Below are 13,337 nucleotides of genomic sequence, written 5' to 3'. Positions count from 1 at the left end.
TCCTGAAGAGAGATAGATAACAGCCTGATTCATACCTTTGAGCTGCTCTGCAGAAACTAAGACACTGCCCCCCAGTGGTGATTACATGCTGACCACAAGCACGTAGACCCCAGACTGGCTGGAACCAGAAGGTTGATAATGAAGATTCCTGAAACATCACCCTGTTACCTCAGCACCAACCAATCAGACTAATGTCCATGAGCTGATCCCTCCTGGGAGCACCCTACAAACCTCCCCTCAATGTTGCCTTAAAAAAAATCCTTACCTGAAAGGCACTGAGCCATCCAGGTCTCTCATCAATAACCCCCATTCTCCTTACCTGGTGCCTTGCAAATTGATGCTGCACTTGGCTTCACCACAACCTGATGAGCAGGTTGCCTTTGCTGAGCTGGGCACGCAGACCCAAGTTCAGTTTGGTAACAGGAGGAAGCAGGCTTGAAGCTGCTTTAGGAAGGGCAGGGAGGGGAGGAGGGAGCTGCTGGAGGGGTAAGTCCAGACCTAGGGGTAAATGTCAAAAAGCTGCCAGGAGAAGAGGTGAAGATGAATAGAAGAGTTGGGGGAGGGAACCAGTGAGTTGGCCTCAGCTGTCCACCCCTCTCTCCTGAACTACTGTCTGGGCCCAGGGGGAGCAGGGGCAGAATAGAAAGCTGAAAGGGACAAAGTGCTCCTGACTCTCACTCTGAAGCTAAAGTCAGCGGGTGTTGACCTCTTCCGGTCTCCATCCCAGCATCAGAGCCCTGGCTAGGCCTCTGTCATGCTGGGTGGCCTTGGGCAAGCATCCTACGTCATCTGAGAATCACCTCTACAGTGGGAGGTGGCAGCTGCATGCACTCAATGCCACCGAATTTTTCACTGCAAAATGGTTAATTTTATATTATGTAAATTTCACTCCAATCTTTTTAAAAACCCGTGCACAAGGTTACAGGTCTGGAGATCATAAAAATTTAATTCCCCAGGCAGATTATTTCTTCCCAACCTATCAGCTGATCCTAAAAGTTTCAAGAGTTTCATTGATTTGTCCAACAAATCATTTGAGCAAAATGAAAAGGTGAATTTATTTCTCCATCAAAAGAAATCTCTTTGCCGTCTAATGGCTGGTCCTGGTCATCCTACATTGAGAAGCTCCATTCATGGATTCATTCATTCAGACTATCCATTGTATGGCAGGTACTAGGGGTTACAGACGAATAGGATACAATCTTTGCAGTGAACACAAGAGTGTAGATATCTCTTTGAGGTATGTATTTCATGTCCTTAAAATGAATACCCAGAAGTGGGATTGCTGAATCACATAGTATTCTATTTTTAATTTTTTTAATATCTTCCATACTGTTTTTCCATGATGGTTGCACCAATTTACATTCCTACCAACTCCACATCCTTGCCAGTTGTTGTTATCTCTTGTCTTTTTGATGATAGTCAGTCATTCTAAGACGTATGAGATGTGGTTTTCATTTGCATTTTCCTGATGATTAGTGATCTTGAACACCTTTTCATGTACCGAATCACTCCTCAAATATTGTTTGCATTTCTTCCATTTTGGGGGTATTAAATGATAACTGTGTGAAATGATGAATATGTTAGTTAATTTGATCATGGTAATCATTTATAATGTATCCATATATCAAATCACATTATACACCTTAAACATATACAATTTTGTCAGTTACATCTCAACAAAGTGAGTGGGGAAGAAAATACTAGCCAAAAAAGAAAAAAAGACACAAATTCTGCCTTGGGGCCCTCCCAGTCTGTCAAGAAAAGTTTACATCCGACATGCATGTGCTGTTCCCTACGGAAGGAGGCCTTCTTCCCTCCTCTTCACCTGGCTAACTCTCAGTTCTTTATCTCAGCTTAAATTTCTTCCAAGAATCTTCTTGACCTGCACCCTACCCCTAGCCTAAAAGCTCTTTGAGAACCCTGTTCTCAGTTCCTATTCTTGCCTTTCCTGTCCTTGTCTCAATTTTCAATTGACTTTTAGTTGTATAACTATATATCTAGGGTTCCCTCTAGACTACGAGTTTCATGTGGGTAGCCCCAGTATTTCTTGGCCATTCCTGTGCCTAGGACTGGGGCTGAGATATAGTAAATGCTCAATAAATATTAGCTGGACAAAATGAATGAATTAAAATAATGAACACAAAAAATTATAACATGACAGATGATGAGGCAAGGTGAGGTAGATCAGGCCTAAGTTTGTCCCACTAAAGGATGCAGAGGGGACAAAAGAAATCATCAATAAGAGGGGATATTTACACTGAGTGTTCAGGGAAGGTTATTTGCTTAAATGTACAATTTAAAAATCTCTTGGAAACACAAGAAACTGGCAAAATTGATTGCCTTCAGGGAGAATATATGGATGACTGGAAGACTTTATATATGTTCACATTGGAAACATGAGAATGTCTAATTAATTAGTTCAGTAGATAGTAAGAATGAGGGAGGGCACAAGGGAAAGAGGAAGAATCCTACACTAGGATCGCTGAACATTCAAGTATTTGGGGGCCTCAGAGATCTTCCAACCTGGCTTCATAATGTGTTCACTGGCTCAAGAAATATATTTTGAGGGACTTCCCTGAGGGTCCAGTGTCTAAGACTCCACACTCCCAGTGCAGGGGGCCCAGGTTCAATCCTTGGTCGGGAAACTATTAATAGATCCCACATGCCGCAACTAAGACCCAGCACAGCCAAACAAATAAATAGTTTTTAAAAATAAAGAAAGAAAAGAAATATATGTGGAGGGTCCTATATACCCCTGGCACTGCTCTGGGTGCTGCAGATAGCAAGATGCAAAGATGTAGGAGTACAGAATCTAATAGGGAAAAGACCTTCTAGTGAGAAACTGAGGCCCAGAGAAAGCAGGACCTCGTCAAGGTCGCCCAGATTGTCGGTTGGAAGAGCTGGGGCTGAAACCCAGGTCTGCAGGTTCCTGCTTGATTTTATTATCTACCCTGGGATTAAAGTACAGTGAAGCAAATGGATTTAATTACCCAGGCAATGCTTACAAGTGTAAACATAAGTGAACCACAAAACTGGCTTCCCAGAAAGAGTTTTCGTCTCCTACACGTGCTTTCTAGTGGTCGTAGTCACCGCCAAGCCATAAAAGATCTCCCAATATGATCTTCAGCCTTCATTCACACTAACAGTATTTGTTGTTGTTTAGTCACTCAGTCGTGTCTGACTCTTTTGTGACCCCATGGACTGTAGCCTGCCAAACTCCTCTGTCCATGGGATTTCCCAGACAAGAATACTGGAGTGGGTTGCCATTTCCTAGGAGTCATTATAAATGAATACTAATACACACACACACACACACACACACACCCCTTTCCAAATGATGATTCATTTGTCCTTGTTGAGACACCAAAAATGCTAAGACAAAGTAATAAAGCATAGACTCAGCTAAAGAAAGATCTTCTGTCTGAGCAAGAGGAAAGACCTAACCCACAGTCAAGTATACCTGATCCCTGGGATTTTTTTTTAAGGGTCTTCACCAAACCCTTCAATAGGTTTTTTCCAAGTTTGGAAAATCCTACCAGGAGGCAAGAAAAGAAGAGCATCACTCTCATTACATTGAATAACAAAGATGTAATCATCAGTGGCCTGGGGTTTAGCCTAATGTCTTAGGCTAACTTTAAGTATTATATATACATAAACACACAGCTGATTGACTTTGTTGTACAGCAGAAACTACACAACATTGTAAAACAACTATACTCCAATTAAAAAAGTATTATAGAACAGGTATAAAAATGAAATCATATATACACAAACACATATAAACATCCCCATAAACATAAACCCACATAGACATACACAAAAATATCAACTCCAAAGCACAGAGTAAAATTCTTAGTTGAAGAACCATTGATTCTAAATTGGCTACAGTTAAAGAAAGAACTTCTTAAGTTCTTTAAATTCAGGCTTCCCTGGTGGCTCAATCAATAAAGAATCTGCCTCCAATGCAGGAGACCTGGGTTCAGTCCCCAGGTTGGGAAGATCCCCTGGAGAAGGGAATGGCAACCCACTCCAGTATCCTTGCCTGGAGAATTCCGTGGACAGAGGAACCTGGTAGACTACAGTCCACGGGGTTGCAAAGAGTTGGACACAACTGAGCAACTTTCACTCACTCAAAGAAAGAACCATTGGGATGTTACAAAATGCAAAATCCTGAAATCTCTGTCTTCCAAGTGATTCTATAATTGAAGGAGGACCTCCTGGTTGACCTTCCAGCTTTAATTTGGCTCTGACAGGCAGGTCGAATAAGGAATTGATCTTTGCTGAGACTGTAATTGCTGTTGGGTGAGAGGAGAAGGTCCAGGGTTGTGTTTGAAAAAAGTGGAGAAGGAAACTGAGATTTTTTTTATTATAGATTTAGGACATGGATCCAACCATAAGGCCTTATTTTTAAGGGAGGGCCACCACAAAGCCCATTTGCTCTGCTAGCCAGCCAGCAATCATCACAGATCTTTGTTTAATCTCTTGTTTTCATTCATCCTGAGTCAATACCCACTTGTTTCCCATTTCCACTCCTTGTGAGAGCTTCATCTGATATTCTCCAAAGTCAAGTCAAAGTCATTGTTTCATGTGAAAGAACCATGAGCTTTTTGGGGCAAAGGCCTCTTCAAATCACCTCTGTCATTAACATTGTGATTACACCCACATAGCCTTGATATGGGAGGGCTGCTTGTGCCTTCTTGGGCACCAGAAGTTGCTGGTAAGTGGCCTTGAGGGCCAGTTCTTTTAATACCTGAATCAGACATGTGTCAGGTTTTCAATTTCCACAATCTCTAAGATAAAAGACTCTTCAGGCTGAAAGAGGTTTAAGAGCATTTAATCCACCCTGTCACTTCTGAGGTGGCATAGTGGTAAAGAATCCACCTGCCAATGGAGGAGACACAGGAGATGCAGGTTCAATCCCTGAGTTGGGGAGATCCCCTGGAGTAGGAAATGGCAACCCACTCCAGTATTCTTGCCTAGAAAACCCCACGGACAGAGGAACCTGGTGAGCTACAGTCCATGGGATCACAAAGAGTTGGACACTGCTGGGTGACTGAATATGCATACATGCCCGTTTTATACTGGAAATTGAGATTTAAAGAGGAAGGGTGATTTGTCTAAGGTCATTGCCTGATCTCTGAGCTCCCAATCCAATGTTCTGCCTTTTTCTCCAAAAACATTGTTCAAACTCTTACAATTTCTTATGAAGTTAAACCTACATGTAGCCTATGACACTGCAATTCCACTTGTAAGTATTTACTCAAGAGAAATGAAAACATGTGGTATGGTCTAAATGTGCCCCCCTAAAATTCACATGTTGAGTTCTAACCCCAAAAGGTAATGGTATTAGGAGGCAGGGTCTTTGGGAGATGATTAGGTCATGAAGGTGAAGCACTCATGAATGGGATTAGTGCCCTTATAAAAGAGGTCTCAGAGAGATGCTTAGCTCCTTCCACCAGGTGAGGACACAGTGAGAAGGCCCCAGCTCTGAACCAAGAAGAGGGCCCTTACCAAAACTCAACCATGCTGGCACCTTGATCTTGGACTTGCCAGATTCTGGAACTGAGAAATAAATTTCTATTGTTTATAAGCTACCTAGTCTCTGGTGTTTTGTTATAGCTCTCCAGAACAGACTAAGACAACATAATCCACAAAAGGACTTCAACACAAGTGCTTACAATAGTTTTATCTATAGCAAGAAATTAGATGCAACCCAAATGTCCACTAACAGGTAAATCAATAAACAGACTTTGGTATATTCATTCAATATAATACTACTCATCAATAAAAAAGGAACAAACTACACAATACGACATGGATGAATCTCACAGACACTGAACTAGGAAAAGAGGGCAAACATAAAGAGTACAGACTGTATTATTTCATTTGTCATAGTTCTTGAAGAGGCAAAATTAACTATAAGTCTATGGTGACAGAAAACAGAATACAGTTTTCTGGAACAGGACAGGGGTGATTAACTGCAGAAGGGCATGAGAAAATTTTCTGCAGCACTGGCAATGGTATATTTCTTCACTGAGATGGTGTTACATGGGTGTAAACATTTGTCAAAACTGACCAAACTAATAAACCTGCTGAAAGAGACAAAAAAACTGTACTCTGAAAACTGTAAGATATCAAAGACACAAACAGATAAGAAGATATACCATGCTCATGGATTGGAAGAATCAATATGTCAAAAATGTTTATACTACCTGAGGCAATCTACAGATTCAATGCAATTCCTATCCAATTACCAATGGCATTTTTTCACAGAAATAGAACAAAATATCTTAAATTTTATATGGAGACACAGAAGACCCCAAGTAGCCAAAGCAATCTTGAGAAAGAAAAATGGAGCTGGAGGAAGCAGGCTCCCTGACTTCAAATTATACTACAGAGCTATCATCATCAAAACAGTGTGGTAATGGCACAAAAATAGAAATATAGATCAATATTTAGACCCTAAATAGAAATATAGATCAATCAAAATATAGAACAGGATGGAAAGTCCAGAAATAAATCTATGCACCTATGCAATCTATGCATATTAATCTATGACAAAGAAGGCAAGATTACAGAACAGCAGAAAAGTAGTCTCTTCAACAAATGGTGCTGGGAAAACTGGACAGCTGCAAAAAAAAAAAAAAAAAAGACATTAGATCATTCTTTAACACCACACATAAAAATAAGCTCAAAATGAACTAAAGACCTGAATGTAAGGCTGGAAATCATACAATTCCTAGAGGAACACTCTGACATAAATCATAGCAATATTTTTTTTTTCAGATCTGTCTCCTAAGCAAAGAAAATAAAACTTTGAGAAAAAATGAGAAAATAAACAAACAGGACCTAATTAAACTTAAAAGCTTTTGCACTACAAAGGAAACCTACTGAAAGGGAGAAAATAGTTGCAAATGATATGACTAATAGAGGGTTAATACCCAAAATATGTAAACAGCTCATACAACTCAACATCAATAAAAACAAACTTCCCAATTTAAAAATGGCCAGAAGACCTGAATAAACATTTTCTTCAGTCCATGGGCTCCCTTCATCCCCTCTGGCATCTTGCTATGACCCCTCTCTTCTCATATTTCCAACTGAGCCAGACTTAGGTTCTAACTGGGTCCCAAAGTCTTGATGGACTGTGGGTGGAGTGACAGACAGGAGATTCCCAGGAGCTCTGCTCAGCTCAGGACCCTTGACTCCTTCTCTGTGACCTTTAGCAGGGCCCATATCTTGAGCCTTATCACATAATGAGTTTGGTACATTCATAGGTCAATAAATCAGAAGGTACTCTTCTCTCAGAAGGTATATAATTTAGGCAATAACCTCAGTCATGCCAACATGCTGCTGCTTAGTCGCTTCAGGCATGTTCAACTCTGCATGACCCTATGGACTGCAGTCTGCCACACTCCTCTATCCATGGGATTCTCTAGGCAAGAGTACTAGAGTGGGTTGCCATGCTTTCCTCCAGGGGATCTTCCCGACCTAGGGATCAAACCCAGGTCTCCTGCATTGCAGACAGACTCTTTATCACTGAGCCACCGGGGAAGCCTCATGCCAACATAGCCCCACTGAAAAATGTTTAAGGGAGCAGTTTCTAATTCTGTTATCACAGCTCCCTGATTACACATATGTCACAAAGGCATCCACGGCTACCACACTAGGAGCCCAGAGCCAAAGTCTTGCCAAAGCCGTCTCACCACCCAGAGGAAGACAACTGGTCTACATTTCCAAATCTGCTCACCTAGATTGGAACTTTCTCAGTTTCTTTCAAAGATCTGGAAATTCCATGGCTTGACTGTGAACCCTGGAAAGTTCACTAGAGATGGCAAGACTCATCCTCTATCTTTCACAAATGGGACACTGAGGCTTAGTGAGGCTATGTGGCTCAGCCAGAACTCAGGCCTGCTGCTGCCTTAATGCTTGCCCCATTTCACCCCTCACCCAGGTTTCTGGGCCCATGGAGTCAGCCTTTTAATGCCTCTTCCAGTGCTTTCCTCACCCCTTCCCCCAGCAGCCTCCCAGACCATCATCTCTCCCCAAATTGTTGCTGCAGACTCTTGTCATTTCCCTCCTCCAAGTCTCCACTTCTACCAGTCCATCCTGGGTGATGTGCCGAGTCACTCTCTGACCTGAAAATTGTCAAGGGCCCCCCCTTCCTGCCAAAGAAAACCCAAAAGCCTTGACCTGGTGTTTAAGGTCCATCACCATCTGACACCAACTTGCTAATAGTTTCCCATTCCCCTTGACCTCCCCTCCCCACAGACCCTAGGCCTAGCCTAAATCAGCTGGTTGCTGTTCCGAGAATCTCCCTTCTGCTTCTGCATTTTGTCATGCTACTTCTTCTACTGAGTTTGCAAGCCTGGACTACCCACTGCTCACCTGTCACCTCCACCTGTCTAAACCACCTTCCTATAAGGCTTGACTCAAATGCCCTCTCACCCCAAGAAGCTTCCCCATACTCCACTCCCAATGGAAATTATTGCTCCTACCTCAAGACCCTTGGGCTCAAGATCTTGGGCTTCCCAGGTGGCACTAAAAAAAAAAAAAAAAACACCTGCCTGTGAATGCAGGAGACATAAAGAGACACAGGTTCGATCCCAGGGTCAGGAAGATCCCCTGGAGGAGGACTTGGTAACCCACTCCAGTATTCTTGCCTAGAGAATCCCTTGGACAGAGGAGCCTGGCAGGCTATGGCAGGCTACAGTCCATAGTGTAGAACAGAATCAGACAGGACTGAAGTGACTTAGCACCACACACAAGAACCTATGATGGATAAATCTTAAGCCTTAGGTATTTATGTACCTGTTTTCTCTCCTAATAGGATACAAACTTTCTCAAAAACAGAGTACATATTGATTTGTCTGTATGTTTCCCACAGGCCCAGCATGGTACCTTTTATTCATTGATTAATTCTTTCATTAATAATTTACTGAATGGAATTTTGGAGTCCAAGAGACCTGAGCATGAGTCCATAGCTCTATTTATCTACTACTAGATAGATCATGCTAGTAGTGTGATCTTGAGTAAAGCACTTAACCATTCTGAGTCTCAGGTTTTCTCCTCTGTGAAATGAGGATAAGACCTAAGTCACAGTGTTACTGTAATGATTAATGAGGTGACATATAGGATATGCTTAGCACAATGCCTTTCACATATTAATAGTAATTATTCAATTAATAAGGCAATACTAATAATAAAAATAAACATAGCTCCTGCTATATGCCTGGTATTATGGAGAATGCTGGGGATACAGAGGTAAATAAAACAGGGTCCATACCTTTGAAGACTCAGAGACCAGTGGGGAAGCAGCCAACAAGGGAACATCTAGGCTGCACATCATACAGGGTGAGAAGAGCTCTGACAAAGACACCCATGGGGTGCTCTAGAGCTTCCAGAAGGGGCCCTGAATCGGGGCTGTGCCCCAGGAGGCAGGGGCTCAGGGAAAGCTCCCGGAAGAGTGATGTGAGTAGTTCTGGAAAAACTAGTGATAATGATCCAGGGGAAAGAGGCAAAATGGGCAGGAGGGGCACGAGGAGCACAGCGCACGTCAGAGCACCACTGTGCCCTGCACACAGCCGGTGCTCAGTAAGAGGCAGCCTGGGGTGCAGGGCAGAGCCACAGGCTCATCTGCCACAGTCACGGCGAGTGACCCTGGATAAGTCTCGTCCCTGTCCTGAGCTCACTGTCCTCAGGCGACCCACTCCCTGATGCTGAAGTCTGGGAAGGAAGCTGAGCCTCTGGTGCTCCCTCACTCCTCTGGCTGAGTCAGGTAAGGGCATGTTTTCACCTGCTCCTTTCAGGAGTCTGGCCTAAGAGGTTGGCACCACCCTCTTTAGGTCACACCTGTGTCTGAAGTAAGAAACACTAATCACCTTACGAGCATTGTCACACCCTCTTCCTGGGAAATTTTCCTTCCCACAGCTGGGGTGGGGAACCCAGAGACTCCAGAGAGCTACCTGGCCTCAGGTTCTAGCCACAGGACACCTATTGTGGACTAGGAGCAATCACAGAATTCAAGGCAAAAATAAGCATCCTCAGTGACTGTAATTTTTGTTTATCTGGTAAGAAACAAATAAACTACATTTTAAACATTTTAAAACAATCTTTTTGAATGGAAAATTACTGATTTATATAAAACTGGTCAATTTCGTCAATGCAATATTTTCTTCCGATTTTATTAAGATACAACTGGTATGCATGCGCATGTGCTTAGTCACTGAGCCGTGTCCTACTCTTTTGCAACCCCATGGACTGTAGTCTGCCAGGATCCTCTGTCCATGGAATTTCCCAGGCAAGAATACTGGATTGGGTTGTCATTTTCTTCTCCAGGGGATCTTACCAACCCAGGGATCAAGCCCACGTCTCCTGCATTGGCAAGCAGATTCTTTACCACTGAGCCACCTGGGAAGCCCAGTTTAACCTTACGTAAGGGGAAACAGAACAAGCAAAAGATAAAGTGTAAGTAATGTATTTGCATATTCAACAAAATTGTGAGAAGGACAATGGAGAGCTGATTTATGCATGACTGGATCCAGAAACTGAGATGAATGTCAAGACTTCCTTTTTCTGACTTTGTGCTTCGTCTCTGCTGCTTCTATGTTGACTGTCAGACTGTAGCTGAGCATTCCCATCTGGCTTAGAACATGTTTGCTATTGAAAAGTATTTTTAAGTCATCCAGGATCCAAAAAAAGCACTACTAACAATTTTCCTTTCCAGGTTTTATGTATGTTATTGTACACACATCTGACATACCCTAATATGTGTGCTCACATACATACAAACATGCATACATAATTATTTGTTGTTGTTTAGTTGCAAAGTTGTGTCTGACTTTTCTGCGACCCCATGGACTGCAGCCACCCAGGGTCCTCTGTCCATGGGATTTCCCAGGCAAGAAGACGGGAGTGGGTTGCCATTTCCTTCTCCAGGGGATCTTCCCAACCCGGGGATCAAACTCGTGTCTCCTGCTTGACAGGCAGATTCTTTACCACTGAGCCATCTGGGAAGACAACATAATTTTCCAGGGAGCATTTATCGTGTGCATATGGCTTTGTAGCCTACTTTTGTTACTTAGTACTCTTTTATGAAGATTTTGCTTGTTATTAATCCTTTTTGAAAATGGGGGAAAGCACACAACTATTCTCACAGTTCTGGCTCCAAGGTCAGAAGTCTAAAATAAGTTTCCCTGGGCTGAAATTAAGCAGGGCTGCACTGCCTCCAGAAGCTCTAGAAGAGAATCTGTTTGCTTGCCTTTTCCCCTTCCAGAATTACATGCCCATGGCCCCTTTGTCCACCTTCAAAGTCTTCTGTGTCAAGTCTTCCTCTGTCTCTCTCTTACAAGAACCTTTGTGATGACACTGGGCCTCAGAGATAAACCACGATAATCTCCCCATCTTAAAATTCTTACATGCACATCTGCAAAATCCCATAGAAGGTAACATTGGCAGGTTCTAGGGATTCAGACATACATGCTTTGAGGGACCATTACTCAGCCTCCCACCACAGGGAAGCCCCCACCAGCTGACGAAAGGAGACATGTCTCACACACGCCCAACGAGGAGGAGGCAGCCAAGCCAGCTGCTGAACTGGAGTCACATCCCATACTCTTCTGGAAAGTCACGAGTTGAAACTCTTGGCCACCATCCAATCTTGTGGGTTTGTGATTTAAATATACACTCCCATGGACCCTTAACTCCACCACCATACATTTAAAGCAGAAACTTGGGGAGCAGAGTCTCAGAGCCTGGAAAACTTTGCTGCCCACTCACTCCTACAAAGGGCCCACTCCTCCTAGGGTTTCTCACAACACTAACTGGAAACCACTCGTGAAGCCCACTACCCTTGATTTTATTCTTTTTTTTTTTTTTTTTTTGACTGCTACAAGTCTTAGTTGCGGCATTCAGGATCTTTCGTTGTGGCGGCATTCGGACTCTAGTAAGTTATCATGTGGGATCTTAGTTCCCCGACCAGGAGTCGAGCTTGTGTCCCCTGCATTGCGAGGCAAATTATTAACCACTGGACCAACAGAGAAGTCCCACCTGCCCTTGATTTTAGACACTTCTCATCTGTCAGAGCTCTCTTGCCCTGCCCACCTCATAGCTGACTCTCACCAGGCTACCCTGAATAATGCCCTACACATAGCTCAGTACTGGGGAGTCCAAAGATAATCAGACACTGTCTTCAAGCTCACTAGAGAGATGCCACTTACATAACTCATTGTTCCTTCCTCAACAGTTTTACTTCTGCCCAAACTGCCCTGCCCTCTAATAATACTATGAACAATAATACTAACACTGCCATGTTAATATTATGGCAGCTACTCACCATGTACTAGGCACTAGGCTAGGCACTTTTCAATATATTGGCTAGTTTAATTTTCATAAGAATCTGATATAAGGTGAGATCTATTACCAGGTTTCATAGATGAAGAAACTAAGATGCACAAAAGTGAGATAAATGGCCCAAAATCAGAAGTAGTAAGAGACAAAGCTGAAATCCGAAATTTATCTTAGTCTGTGCCTTTGGCACAACCAAGCAACATTCAAGTCTTCCATAATTAACCACATCCAGCAAGGATTCTACCCTTTCTCTGGCATCCCAAAGCCAGATAATAATAATAAATAACCTGATTTTAAATTTTAGTAAAGGACCCTAAATAGACATTTTTCTAAAGAAAACACACAAATCACAACTAAGTATACAATGGTGCTCAACATCACTAATCATCAGAGAGAAGAAAACCAAAACCACAATGAGAGAGACTTCGCCTTCCAATGCAGGAGGTATGGGTTCAATCCCTGGTCAGGGAACTAATGCTCCACATGCCTTGAGGCCAAAAAAACAAAAACATGTAATGGAAGCAATGTTGCAACAAATTCAATAAAAAATTTTAAAATGGTCCACATCAAAAAAAAAAATCTTGAAAAAAAAACTCAATGAGATATCAACTTGCACCTGTTAAGATGGCTGAGTCTAAAGTTTGCATGGAAACTTCCCTGGTGGTCCAGTGGAATGCAGGGAATGTGGGTTCATCTCTGATGGGGGAACTAAGATCCCATATATGACAGCACAATTAAGTCCGTGCACCATACTGAAAGATCTCACATGACGCAATGAAAACCCCCTGTGCCACAACTAAGACTGAATGCAGCCAAATAAGTATTTTTAAAAATAAATAAAGTTTGTATGCAGGCAAATGTCCCAGGATAGACAATACAGTATTGAAGATGAGGAACAAAGTTGGAGGACTGACACTATTCAACTTCAAGATTTATTATAAAGCTACAGTATAAAGACAGTGTGTATTGGCAAAAGAACAGACAAACAG

General features: G+C 42.6%; 1 long non-coding RNA gene across 1 annotated transcript in view; it reads right to left on the bottom strand.

The window, feature by feature from the left end:
- Positions 1 to 4,075: 4,075 nt before the first annotated feature.
- The window catches only part of LOC139029645 (uncharacterized), a 34,056-nt gene continuing 24,794 nt past the window's right edge, over positions 4,076 to 13,337 (bottom strand). Inside the window, exons 2-3 of the long non-coding RNA XR_011490769.1 lie at positions 8,499 to 8,541; positions 4,076 to 6,629 (exon numbers count right to left, since the gene is read on the bottom strand). This is a non-coding gene — a long non-coding RNA (uncharacterized lncRNA). The remainder of the gene's footprint in view (positions 6,630 to 8,498; positions 8,542 to 13,337) is intronic.

The sequence above is a fragment of the Odocoileus virginianus genome, chromosome 12, assembly GCF_023699985.2.
Source record: "Odocoileus virginianus isolate 20LAN1187 ecotype Illinois chromosome 12, Ovbor_1.2, whole genome shotgun sequence".
Taxonomy (NCBI): Eukaryota; Metazoa; Chordata; class Mammalia; order Artiodactyla; family Cervidae; genus Odocoileus; species Odocoileus virginianus.
Note: the sequence above shows the minus strand (reverse complement) of the source record. Positions and strands in the feature narration are given on the sequence as shown.